At 35.1% G+C, this 14,874-nt stretch overlaps 1 protein-coding gene across 5 annotated transcripts in view; it reads right to left on the bottom strand.

Annotated features, from left to right (window-relative positions):
- CDC42SE2 (CDC42 small effector 2) overlaps window positions 1-14,874 on the bottom strand; it is a 95,713-nt gene that overhangs the window by 60,729 nt on the left and 20,110 nt on the right. For 4 of the 5 annotated variants that reach the window (XR_014021152.1, XR_014021153.1, XM_081287062.1 and 1 more), the window contains exon 2: window positions 11,941-12,114. The exons of the other annotated variant lie outside the window; for it this stretch is intronic. The gene's annotated coding sequence lies outside the window, so the exon portion shown is untranslated. The remainder of the gene's footprint in view (window positions 1-11,940; window positions 12,115-14,874) is intronic. 5 annotated transcript variants of the gene reach the window in all.

Below are 14,874 nucleotides of genomic sequence, written 5' to 3'. Positions count from 1 at the left end.
GAACCAAATGAAAATGAACATAGCAGTCTTTTTTTAAAAAAATATTTTTAGTTGTACAAGGACACAATGTCTTTATTATATTTATTTATTTTTATGTGGTGCTGAGGATGGAACCTAGTACATCAAACATTCTAGACAAACGCTCTACCACATCCCGAACCCTAATATAGCAATCTTTTTTTAATATTTATTTTTTAGTTGTAGTTGGACACAATATTTTTATGTGGTGCTGAGGATATATCACACATGCTAGGCGAGCACTCTACTGCTGAGCCACAACCCCAGCCCCAACATAACAATCTTAATAGAAAAAAAAAATCATAAAGGACAAAGTGAGGGCTGAGGCTGTAGCTCAGTGGTAGAGCACCTGCCTTGCATGTGTGAGGCCCTGGGTTCGATCCTTAGCACCACATAAAAATGAATAAAAATATTTTTTTAAAAAGGACAAAGTGATATGTCATATACTATTCAAAAATAAAACAAAAACATCATCATAAACAAATCTGTACCAACAATAATGCCTCAATATATGGCAAAGCCGGGCACAGTGGCACACGACTATAATCCCAGCAGCTCGGGAGGCTGAGGCAGGAGAATTCACAAGTTCAAAGCCAGCCTCAGCAAAATCAAGGTGCTAAGCAATTCAATGAGACCCTGTCTCTAAATTAAAAATGCAAAATAGGGCTGGGGATGTGGCTCAGTGGTCAAGTGCCCCTGAGTTCAATCCCTGGTTCCCCCAACCCGCTCAAAAAAAAAAAAAATATATATATATATATAGCAGGAATAACTACTAAAAACATAAGGAAAAAATAAGATGAATTACATCTGGAAATTTCAACACTCAATTGATAAAGAAAACAATATAAGTAGAGTTACTAAAGTACCAAAGAGTAAGATTGGAGAATAATATTAATCAAACATGTAACATACACATAGGCAGATCATACAATAGGCCAAAAATGGTACCACAAAATGCTAGTGGAGGGATAAAAAATAAAAATGCTAGAGGAAGCTGGTGTGGTGATGCGTGCCTGTAATCTGAGTGACTCCGAAGGCTGAGGCAGAAGGATCACAAGTTCAAGGCCAGCCTGGACTACTTAGTGGGATCCTGTCTCAAAATAAAACATAAAGGGCTGGGGATGTAGCTCAGTAGTAGAGCCCCTGTTTTCAATTCCCCATACCAAAGAAATTAGAGGATCAATACAATACAAACTACATTTTTTTTTAGTAATTAAATAAAATTAGAAATTGATAAAAAAGCTAATTGCAAAATTCATGTTTGGAAATTAAACATATAACTAAACTCAAATTAAAAAGTAAAAACATTAAAAGATTTTATAAATGCTTAGAACTTAATGGTAATAAAAATTTAAAGCTAAAACTCCTTTAATTGGATCAACTGGACTGACATGGCTACCCCTGACCAATTACTGTGGCCAGAAAAATGGAATGAGCCAACTGGTTACTTGAACAGAGAGAGAAACTATGATTGGACTGATTTGTTTAGTCCAATGGAAGTGAAAACACAGTGAAAAGGGCAGGAAGGAATTCAAAGAAATGCTAGCAGAAGAAAGAGGAGATACATGGAATAATAGGGAGGCAATAAAGTTTATAGACTTTATTGTGCTACAAGTCTTTAAAGTCAGTTACTGATCATGTAATTTAGGGTGGGATCTCAGTTTCCCTGAATGAAAATGAACACAATATCTAAGAGTCCCTACAGCTCTAGGAGTTTGTGACTACATCATTCTGTTTTGTTCAGACTGTTAACAGAATCAGGAACATATTAAACCATTTGGTATATGTGTAAGGAACAAACAAGGTTTATCACAATCTGGAAGATTTTTGAGGCAATTAGCTTAATGAACTTTTAGGAGGTAAATACGAAAAGATATGAATGTAATAATCCAAAGGGGGAAACTGATATGCTTTTTTTTTTTTTAAATGTTCAAGGTTTCTTGAATGGAAATTAAAGAACTGTGGAAGTGATTCAGTAGTAGCATGCTTGCCTAGCATGTGTGAAGCCCTGGGGATATGGCTCAGTGGTTAAGTGCTCCTAAGTTCAATTCCCAGTACCAAAAAAAAGGAAGAAGAAAAAGAAATGGAAATTAAAACCAAAAGCCACTATCATTTCATATCCAATTTTAAAATGTAATATTCAATGCTGCGAAGAAACAAAGTAACACAAATATACACTAATTTTTACATTTAATGCTTTAGTATCATATCTAGATAACTACAAGTAATCCTGAGCAATCCAGAAGAGAACAAAATACCTATATGCACAAAAATGCTTTGTTGAAATAGTTCTTTTTATGATAGAACCTAGATGCAACCCAAATGTCTAAAAAGTAGGTACTAAGGAATGGTTTAATGGTAGACTATAGCTCTGTCATAGTGTTCAGAGAATATATTTCACAAATTTTATTAGTTAAAGGCATCCTAAGAGTCAAATGACCATGAGAAATTCATATTAAAACTACCATGAACATTTAAAGTTATTAAAAATAAACCTAAATGCTTGTTTTTAAAAAATCTGACAAATTGGTATCTTAAGTTTTAAAAACGCCTAGACCAAGAATAGACCAACAACAATTACATTTTATGTATATTTTGCAGAAATAATAACTTCTAAGAATATGCAGGGTGTTTTTATACTACAGAAGGATATAATATAGCTACTCTTATTGAGTGAGCAACTTATGACAGGTTTTGCACTTTTTAAATAATAAAATGTGTGTAGAAAATTTCAACATCCTCTAGCCAAAGAAAGTATCAGTCTTATTTCTACTAAGTGCTTTATATTTTTATCTGTTTCATTAGCTCAGCTCCACATGAGACCAGTGCCTGCCTTGATTTCTGGAATGTTGCCCCAATTCTTTTCTCCCAGGCCTTGTTGCCAGGGCTGCAGCTGCACAACCAATTCTTATTAAAATGTGAGTCTTTGAAATTCAGGTCTATGGAAAAGGACATAAAGGATTTCATTATCTTTTCTGGAAACTCACAGTGAGGATTAAACTCCCACCCTTCCCAAGCCACACAAACACATGCATCCCTCTCAACCAACTGGCACACCATAGAAAGCATCAGCTCAGTCTTAAATATCATATAAAAAGTTATAAGAGAGTAAACTGCACAGTAATGAACCTTAAAGTCTAGCAGAAGTTATTTAAAAATGACTTATAAAACTTAGGATGTAATCACAGATTATAGCCAGATACTCATGAGCTGATATTCAGATTTTAGAAACAAGGCTTATAAAGAATAAGAATATATAATTCCATGATAAAACACGCACTCTATGATAACACTTTCAAAATAATAATTTCAGAAATTAAGGAAAAAAAACTCCAAGTATTTACTCAAAATGTAGAACACTTAACATTAATTTTGCTATAAAGCACTCATGTCCCTAAACTTTTCTGGAAAAATAATTTAAGGTCAATTTACATGCCTTTCTCCATTTTTCTCTAGCACATCATGTAATCTTGTTCTCTGGATAAAATTCTTAACTGCTTGGCCTTGCTCTTGAATGACAATTACTGAATTTATCTTGTGAGAAAAGTTAACACAAGCTATCAAAACCAAGAAGATAAAATTATTTTCAACTAAAAGTAAATACGACCAAATACTCCATTATAAAGCAAAAATGATAGTCATAAACAACTATTTTCAATGTTAGTTCTAACCTTAGAATTTTATTTTAGAGAAAAGAATTAGTAACATTTTGCCGGGATTAAGTGCACCTTAGTCTGTTCCCTGGGTGATTCATTCATTGTTATAGAAGGGAAAAAACCAAAGTGACAGGTAAGGGTTACTGTGCTATCCCTTGAAGATCTGATAATGCAACATGTACTTCAAGTTACAGAAATGAAGCACACCTTGGTCTAGCCTCTATAGGTCTCAAGTTTCTTTGCCCAGAAATCCACTCCTATTCTATAGTTTTGACCCAAGTAGCTTAAATGTGGTGTTCATATCAGCATCAGTCTTTTTGATTTTTATCAAATTATACAAATTACCTCAGTTTTATCCAAATTACCTCAGTTGATCTAAAACAGTAATTGTTTCCTTTGGGTAGGCAAATCTCTTAGGCTGGGAAAATACAGAAATCGATACAGAAATGAAGAATAAGTCAAAACCTATAGTATTAATACTCTTGATAATAGTTTATAATAACGTTATGGTAATTCATGCTATTTACTAAAATATTAGAAAGTTTAAAAAATCTGATCTGACAAATTTATGTTTATTAGACTTAAGAATTACTTGAATGTTTAGTAAATTACTTGAATGTTAGTAAATCTGCTTTACTAACTGCCTGAAATATTTGGGAAACTCAATAAATGTAAATTAATGGCTCAGAATGTTCAGAATGTGAGATGTGCATCGCTGTTGCACAGAATAATGTCTAAGCACATGGACTGGAAATTGGAAGGGAATGCTTAGAGATTAAAGTCACCAATACTGCAGAGGCAAGAAGTCATCCTAGAGGACACAGGCGAAGATGGACTCTCTGAAAATTTCCAGCTTCTGCAGACTGATGTGGAATGCTTGTGCCAAAGAAAGTCCCTCCCCACAAGCAGCACAACAATATTGCTCATGTCAAATGGTTATTTCAGGATAACATAAGAAAAATATTCAGAGAAAACTAGAAACTGGGAAAAGATAGCTGCAACAAAGAACAAAAGGAAGCAAGAAACAAGAAAAGCCAATCATGCAGAAAATCCAGGCATCTACTCCTAGCACAAACATTTCAGAGCTTTAACCAAAACGAAAATTTTGGAGACCAAATAATCAGGAATAAACTATGTATTGATTTGAGTATGATCCATTACATGTCAGAGAATGCGTTGGAGTAGGCCAGTTGGACAGATCCAGAGATTGTATGGCTCAAACAAAAAAGCTGACAGATCCTTTTGGATCAGACTCACTGGATCCATGACTGACAGGCCCCCCTATGAAGAATGGTGGGGATTTTCTAGTTACCTACTAGGCATAACAGAAGAAGACCACTTTCGTTTATTTCTTCTGGAAACCTCTTGTGTTCCTGACTCCTGACTTAGAACATGCTCTTCAAGATTACCAACCTAAAAGTTTACATCTTTGATGGACTTATGGACGAAAATATTCCAAAGGTGACACTTCAAAAGACCTTGGAATACTCTATCAAGACAAATTATTTGCCAATTATCATTCAGAGATATTGGCCATCCATCAAGTATTTAAAATCCTCTCCACTTAACTTTGAGATTCAAAACTGGCCTGAAGAACTTTAGAATAGAGTTTCTTCAGGAAAATGCTATCTACGGTCTTTGGAATTCAGTGGAATGATAAGCAGCCTAAGATTGCAGCTGTGGGTGGTAAAGGGTCCAAGATGTCTTGACCAAAGGCAGCGGCACACACTTGCCTTCACTTGACATTTTGGATCTTCACAGCATAAGCTATTAAGGACAATGCTTTTGCATTGCCCATAGTGACTGGACCACAACAAGCACCCTGATAAATGTTTTTATGCAATAAGAAATTAACCCTAAAATTACATGACTCTGGACATGTGGATTTATCTTTTGTATATCTACCTCTATTTGTGAAAGGCCTACTTTGAACGCCCACAGTACTTTGTTCCCTCCTGTGAATCTTATCCTGTTCTCCCTTTTTCTGCCTATGGAAGGGTTTCTATCTTCCACTTTGTGTGAACAGCTTTGTGTTCTTTCTGAATCTTGTACAAACTAGACTTCACAGATATTTTTAAAAGATAAAACTGAAAAGCAAAAAGTATTGATAAATGTAACTGAAAAAATTTTAAAATATCTAAAAATATAATTAGGCGTGATGTTGGTGAATATTCAGGGAATAGCCAAGTGCAGTGGCACGCACCTGTAATCCCAGCAGCTTGAGAGGTTGAGGCAGAAGGACGGCAAGTTCAAAGCCAACCCCGACAACTTAGCAAGGTCCTAAGCAACTTAGTAAAACCCATCTCAAAATACAAATAAAAAAGTGCTGGGGATGTGGCTCAGGTGTTAAGCCCCCAAGTTCAATCCTGGTACCAAAAAAAAAAAAAAAAAAAGAAAAGAAAAAAAAATATATATATATATATTTCTAGTAGGTAACTAGAAAATCCCCACCATTCTTCATAAGAGGGGCCTGTCAGTCATGGATCCAGTGAGTCTGATCCAAAAGGATCTGTCAGCTTTTTTGTTTGAGCCAAAAAAAAAAAAAAAAGTGTGTGTGTGTGTGTGTAAAGAAATAACATTTACTCTTCCTTATCTGGCATTATTGGCATTAAAAATCCAAAACAACATAGGTAACACTGAACTTTTATTGAGTTTTATGAGCCAATTATTTTTAAAGAGAAACAGATAACCATAGGAATATGGTAATACCATTCAAGGTAGAAAATTTCTAAATCCATTCTAAGCTCAACATATTTCATTTAACTGGTATCATTCCCTACAATATAAACATCTTTCAGTGAAAATACATATTAAAGGCATTCATAATTATTAAATAATAATGAAAATAGATTATCTTGTATGTGACTACTACCTTTCAAAGAAGAATTGGCTTCTTTTATAAATATTTATAAAAGCATGTCTTCTGTCCATAGAGCCCAAAATAAGCAGAGCTTTTGCTTATGCTGCCCAGAAAGCACTGCTTAATCAAAACCATAAAAGGGTGCTTTCATAATTTCTTCACTGCAATCATAGCCTTTATTGTGAGGATATACAACAATACATTTCAGCTGCAGCATAAGAACTATTACACTAGGTTTAGCTGTTGGTTAGAACCAACATTAAGGCCACTAAAGCTATTTACGTAAACACAGCATAGCCCCTCAAACAGCAATTATTTCCAGATCCTTCTAATCTGGACCATTAACAAAAAAATTGAGAATTTAATACCAGTTTTCAAGCACTTAAACTATATGAATGTTAGTAGATTTTAAACTGTTTTGTAGGTACAGATGAAGACATATATATGGGATCAAATAACCAAAATTGAAGAGTTAATGCTATTCATTCTATTCCTTAAAAATCTCTGAAGCTCTTCTCATAGATATTTAGTTACATTCAGAAAAGAAGAAAATTCAAAACCACTTAGGGGTAACGTCTGAAAAAAATACCCCATTTTATATCTGCATTTAACCATTTCCTACATGCACATTTCTTTATGATTTAAACAAATCATTCTGTGTGCAAGTGTGCATGCATGTGCGCTAAATACCTGAATCCATCAGACAGCTGGCAGTAGATTGGTAACCCTGGGCAAGATGCTATAAGTCAGAAGAGGAAAACGATGGGCTCAAAATGAGCCATACAACTATCAAATCAGGAAACCACAATTGTTAATAATACATATTTCATGATTTTTTTCCATTTCTAAAATGGATATTCTTTTCTTGACAGTCAAAAAATGGGCTACAGAGATGATTCACTAATCAGAAAATTTTAAAAATTAAATCATTCAACAAATATTCATTGAGTTCCTACATTAGCCCCACATAAATATTTTTATGAAAAATACATAATAAGCTAAATCAGCAAATTATAAAACTATAATAAATGTTTAAAAGCATAAATCAAGCACTATATTCCTGAATTTACAAAAAGAAATAAAATAACAAACTTTAAGAGATTGGTTGAAGCATAGAATAACTAGAAATAATTTGAGTTAATAACAACTGTGACACTATGACAAACACTGTTAAAGGCATTTTAAGTCCAGTCGAAACACATTTAAAATCTGGCCTTACTGATGTCAAAATGGAATTGATCGTATTCAACATTTACTTCTAATTTGAGAAATCCCTTTTTTTCCTTTGGAGACCAGGGCCCCATCATATTGTCCATATTGGTCTGGAAATCCTAGACTCAAATGTTTCCTACCTCAGCCTCCTGAGTGATGAGACTATAGTCATTCACCAATACACCCAGTTGATTTTTTAAATTCTTAATAAACCACAAATAAACTGATCTCTTATACATTTTATATAAAGCACAATAAAAGACTTGCTTAATGTTCAGTGGTGAAACACAGTACACATTCCAAGACAAGGTGCTCATTATAAGCACATTCTATAAATTCTTGTCAATGCAACTAAACAATCTAGCTCCAGAGTCCATCCTTTTGATTTTTTATGTATCTCTTCCAAAATAATAATAGACTTGTAAAGACCACTTAAAATTTATTCTTAAAAAATGAAGAACAAAACAAAATTTTCTGTTCAGAATGGTAGATTTTAGACATATTATAAGCCAGGAGTAGTGGCACACACCACTAGCTACTCAGGAGCCTAAGGCAAGAGGATTGCTTGAGCTTCAGAATTTGAGGCCAGCCTGGTACAACATAGGCCACATCTCTTTAAAAAAATAAATAAATTAGTAAACAGCAAGGACTTCATGGATTCAGGAAATAGTCCTAGAATTACATATCAACAACTTAGGAGTTTAAAAGCCTTAACAGGACTGGAGATGCTGGAGATGCATGTGGCTCAGTGGTACAGCACTTAACTGACATATATAAGACCTGCATTGATCCCTAGCACCACAAAAATTTAAAAATTAAAAATAAAAACCTTAATAATATGCTTTTAACTGTATCCCTAAAATTTCACTTCCAGAAACCAAGTTTTAGAAAATACTCATAATATGCACAGAGACTTCGGAATGGACACAGGAGCTGCCATGACCCTTTCACATGTCCCTAATCAACAGCACTGATTGAATTTTATTTTAGAAATTATAATATCAGCTGGCTATAGTGGCACATCCTGTAATCCCAGCAACTCAGGAAGCAGGAGGATCATGATTTCAAAGCCAGCCTCAGCAACTTTAGCAACACCTTCTATCAAAATAAAGAATAAAAAGGGCTGAAGTTATAGCTCAGTGGTCAAGTGCCCCTGGGTTCAATCCACAGTAAAAGAAAGAAAGAAAGAAAAAGAGCGAGAGAGAGAGAAAATGAACTGTATGTTTGAATTTGTTGAACTTACCAAGAAGCTGGGATACCCAAAATAAAGTTTATTTCTCTGACCCTGCACAATAAAATTTCAAGACAGTCCCTTCTGAGAAGAGTTTAATAACCCAATGTGAAAGTGGTGCAAGTCCTCTGCCTCAACCTAAGCAATAAGGTACAATAAAGAGGCAACAATGTGCGCAAAGACAGATATGGGTCTGAATCTTAACTTCACCATTCCCCAGCTGCAAACACTTGAAAAGTCATATAACCATTCTAAATTTTCTCAAGGGTATAAATGAATATAATTTACAGAGCAAGTAAGCTAAGATAATGTTAAAAAGTACTTTACAGAAAGCATAACACTTGGTAGTCCAACTAATGCATCATAATACATGTTATTAATAATAAAAAGCCATTGTCCCTTTTGTAAAAAGAGATTTTACATTAAATACACAGTGTATGTATACAAATTAACCTTTCTAAAATATAAAAAATTCTGAAATTCTAAAACAACTGGCCCCAAGATCCAAGATTTTGAACAAGGGAGTAGTGTCCTGTAACTTTATAAAATCTTGGGGAGGGGGGCATGATTAACAATTACTTGTACACATATTTTTTAAAGTCAATCAGCCAAGTTCCCCATATTTGTTTGACAGTTCCAACAATGCCAAGGATTCAGTAAGTTTCCCTGCCAAGGAGACAATAATCCCTGTAGATGAACAAATACTCTTCTTCCAGAACTCTAATCTCAGTTGGTTAAAACACGTGTCAGTAAGATTATTCATATTAGTTTTCTCTATTTAACAATAATCTCCATTTGCAAAGATACAGACAATGAAAATATTGCAAATATATTACCACAATAGCAGTTGTACTTGATACTTGTGTATTTGAACAAAAAAAAAATGAATGGACTGCATTACCAGCCACCATACATACCCATAACCCATACCAGAGGTCTATTTGCCGAATTTACATTTCTTCATAAATCCCTTGAGTTATCAATTAAATGTAGAATGAGTGATAAAAATATATCTGTTAGGATATTTTTACATAAATGTAAGAGAAAATCTAAAACCCCTGGATTAAACAAGAAATTCACTGGCTCACATAACTGAGCGTCTAGAAGTATACTATCTTTAAGAAAGGCCTGATTAGCCCCTCAACTGAGGTGACCAAAGTGTTCTGGGGTTTTCTCCCCATTCTCTACTAACTACTTCAGTATTGCTTCTTACTCAACTAATTTGCCTTTCACGGTCAGATGACAGCTGCCAGGAGTCCTTTGTTTTTCAGGTTAAGTTTCAGAATAGGAGTACCTTTATCTCAGCTTTCCCAGATTCATTTGGTTGATCTGGCTTAGGTCATATGTCTGCCACAATTACTTCAGGTAAGACATGTTCCATTCATATAAGTTTTTCAAAGTATATATAAAATAAAGCATATTAAAGATGTACTTAGTGATTTAAATTTCTTTTTAAATTCTTTTTCTTTCTTTTTTGGTGATACAGGGGACTGAACCCAGGGGTACTCTACCATTGGCCTACATCCCCAACCCATTATTCACTCATTCATTCATTCACTCATTTATTCATTCATTCATTCTGAGACAGGGTGTTGCTAAGTTGCCAGGGCTGGGTTTGAATCATGATCCTCCTGCCTTGGCTTCATGAGTTGCTAGGATTACAGGCATGTGCCACCACACCTGGCTTAAACTTCTTATATTACAAAATAATGGTATTACTGTGTTTAAATCAATACATAAAACACATCATACAACTTTCCCTATCTTCTTCTTCTTCTTTTTTTTATTCCTGGTACCAGGAATAGACCCAGAGCACTTAATCACTAAGCCACATTCCCAGCCCTTTTTCTTTTATTTTCAAACACGGTCTTACTAATTTGCTCGGCCAAAGATGGAACTGAACATATGATCCTCTCACTGGCCTCTGCCTCAAGTCCCTGGGATTACAGGCATGTGCCATGGCACCTGGCTCCCTGCCCCTTTTTTAAGAAAGTCAAGTCATTTTGCCATATACCTTGTTTTTATATGGTGCTGAGGATTGAATCTAGTTCCTCAAACATGCTAGGTAAGCACTCCACGACTGAGCTTCCAACCACAGCCCTTCCCAATCTTCTTAAAAGGTTATTCTCCCATTTTTCATCACAACCATAAGAAAAAAGTAGCTGGGGATACAGCTCAGTGGCAGAGTGCACACAGTACACTCCATATGCAGGTACTGTGTAATTAGAAAAGGAGAAATCAAATGAATTTGTATGATTTCTGCAGCAAATAACAGAAAATGTCAAAGCAAAACTGCTTTAACAGTAAGGAGATTCAGGTAAAGTGGCTCCAGACATATTAAACAGGGCTCCAGTTCTACTCTTCTGCAGAAGCCTTGGTTCTGCCTTTCTTCACAGAAGGCATCATCCTCAGGCTACTAGCAAGAAGGCTGCAGCTGCTCCAGAAGTCACACTCAGACAAAACAATTCTAGAGAGAAAAGAAATCATCTCTTTTTTCTTCTTTTTCTCAAAAGCAAGAAAACCTTCTCCAAAATCTTCTTACACATTTCCCTTTTATCTCCTATTGGACAAAAGTGGCATTCAGGCCCATTCCTAAAACAATCACTTCCAAAGGGACTAAAAGCTATCACAACTAGAGATAGTTACTGGTAAATATGACCATCACCTCAGTGTTGGTTGAATATTTCAAGGACAATATTTCAGGTCTTGAACTGCAGAAGAAATAAAAGAAAACATAGAGGCAAAGGAAATTATGTGCCTAATCAAAAGAACAGTCAGACTCTGAAATCAAACATTAAACATGTTGTTACGGATAAGAATTCCCTCAGATTCCATTATCATCATTCTCTATAATACAAAAATTAACTCACTATTCATCAGTAAACACTAAAAATATAGGGAAAGTCATATTTATATGGAAAAGATTAAGGTTATTTAATTATTGGAGAGATACTGAGACTTACCACTCCTCATGAATGAACCATTCATTCAGCTAAATCTGAAATGAGAACACTCCATATGTATGCACACAGATGATTTTGCAGACTCATTATCAATAGAAGTTGTTCCTTGAAGGTTTCTTCTCATTTGGGTTCCAGGTTTCATTAAAAAATCCACACACTCAAAACTGGCTCTATCTGCAAATGAAAGCATGCAATTAGGAGGCAAGAGCTATAGGGAGCAATTCCTCCCTAGCCCATATGTAATTAACTGATACATATGAAAACTGCAGTCAAACCTTGACTCACTAAACACCATGTTTAAACTAAACAACCTACATTTTAATGTCTGTAATGTGCTCATTATACAGAGTGACAACCCTATTCCCATCATATAAATTTATTGTTGTTTCCAGACTATATCACATACAACTTTTACCCACTGGGCTGAATCCAGCACACAATGTCTTTAATGGACCCACCTAAGGTTGGTCCACGCTGTGTGTTAAAGGATAGCTGCCTACATTTACAAATCTCAAGTGTTTACCAAAAAAATCCAGATTTATGACCTCTCTTGAAAAATAAGTAGGTCTGGCAATACTAGGTCCACACTCCCACATAGTTTGGGGCTGATTAGCATCTAACTGTTTAGATGGACTTTGCAGTTCTCCACAAATATCACCACTCTTACATTACAACCTGGCTCACAGTTACCTTTCTGAACCCTATAGGCATCTGAACTTGCAAACTTTGCTATCTATTTATAATAACTCACAGGGAACATTTGATCATTGTAAAAGCCAAGCATTTTTTTTTTTCCTGCATTGGGGATACAATATAGCAGAAGGCATAATAATGTGGACTTTGAAGTCAGAAGGCCCTAGGTTTGAGTTCGAATTTTGCAACTGACTAGCTATGACTTTGGGCCTTATTTAACCTAAGATTTAGTTCTTCATTTACAAGCATCCAAATAAACATAACCAAACAACAGGCCTAAAATCTAACATTTGCAAGTTAAATTGATAATCCCAAACCCATTCCTTCCTTCTCAGTGAATCACACTATGATACATGTAATGACTGTTCCAGTCACAAACATGAAATCCATACCAAATATTCTTTCTCATTCACCAAAACCATCACCAAGGCAACTGATTCTCCCCCAAAAATATAATTTGAACAGATTCTTAGAATTCCAACAATAAAAACAAGCAGCAATTACTTACTCAAAATCAACTATTTTACTCAAACTGCCTACTAACTCAACTATTTTAATAACGGTAGCTTAAATTTCAACGGTTCCGTGTTATGAGAAATATTGGTTACTTCATTAAAATAAAAACGATGACAAAACACTGGGCTGCTGCACATCACTCCTTCCAGGGTTTGTTTTGTTTTGTTTTTGGTGATGGGGATTAAACCCAAGGGCACTTTTATCACTCATCTACATTCCAGACCTACATCCTACACCCCCAGGGTTGGCCTAGAACTTGCCATCCTCCTGCCTCAGCCTCCTGAGTCTTATAGACATGCACCACCCATGTCCAGCTCCTTCGTAAGTATTAATATTAATTTTCTGAAATTAAACATTTTTTCAACTCTGATCTGACAGTGACCTAAAAGACTATGCTTAACCTGATGAAATAAAACAGAAAAATTACTAGAATTAATAAGTTTAGAAAGGTTACAGGATATAAGATCAGTACTCAAAAATCAATGCCATTTCTAGAGAAAAAAATGTTCAAACAATCAGAAACTATAATTCTGTTTTTTTTTTTAATATTTATTTTTTAGTTCTCGGCGGACACAACATCTTTGTTGGTATGTGGTGCTGAGGATCGAACCCCGGCCGCACACATGCCAGGCGAGCGCACTACCGCTTGAGCCACATCCCCAGCCCATATAATTCTGTTTTTAATCACATTTACAGGGTCATAAAAATATTCATAAGACAGTAGGACTGGAGGTGTAGCTCAGTGGTATAGCACTTGCCTATCATGTTTGAAGCCCTGGGTTGGATCCCTAGCACCACCCCTCAAACAAACAAGTAATTAGGAATAAATGGTCCAATGATGTGTAAAGAATACAAACAACTTATATGTATAACTGATGACTCTCCAAAAACTTAACTACTAATAGCAGCTGTTGGCCAGATAACATAAACAGTTAATTAGCACTATTTTATTATGTGTATAAATATATATGGTGAGAAACACAAGAGAACTATGAGGGATCACTTTTTACTGCTACATCCAATTTATTGGTATAGTTCATGCAGAGACAAATACTCTCAACCCTTGAATTCATCACAGTAGCAATAGGTGGGGGCAAAAACAAAACAAAACAAAACAAAAACACTACAGTAATATAGTATATACTACAGTCAATTTTAAACAATTGTGATTTAATACCACATTTCTTTTGTTTTATATTTCTCTTGACTGCAAATGGTACCATGCACTGTCTATGTAAAAAAAGTTTTGGTGTTAACTTTTTTTTTTTTTTAAGATGGACAGAATGCCTTTATTTTATTTGTTTATTTTTATGTGGTGCTAAGGATTGAACTCAGTTCCTCATGCACGCTAGGCAAGCGCTCTGCCTCTGAGCTACAGCCCCAGCTTGGTGTTAACTTTATATAACTAATTCATGCATATTTTCTGGTAGTAAACGATAATATATATTACTCTACATATTTTTAGGTGCTCATGACATATCTTTTAAAAAAATTTTTATACGGAAGAATGAAATAGCATTTGTGGTAAATGGATGGAACTGGAGACTATCATGCTAAGTGAAATAAACCAATCCCCAAAAAACAAAGGCCGACTGTTCTCTGTGATGTGCAGATGCTAACACACAATTTGGGGGGGGGGGGGTAAGAAAAGTCCAGTGGATTACACAAAGGGGAATGAATAGAAGGGATCCTCAGCACCACATACAAAGATGTTATGTCTGCCGA

This window comes from Spermophilus citellus (genome assembly GCF_964194105.1).
Source record: "Spermophilus citellus genome assembly, chromosome: 1".
Lineage (NCBI taxonomy): Eukaryota > Metazoa > Chordata > Mammalia > Rodentia > Sciuridae > Spermophilus > Spermophilus citellus.
This window is presented reverse-complemented; position numbering and strand designations above follow the sequence as displayed.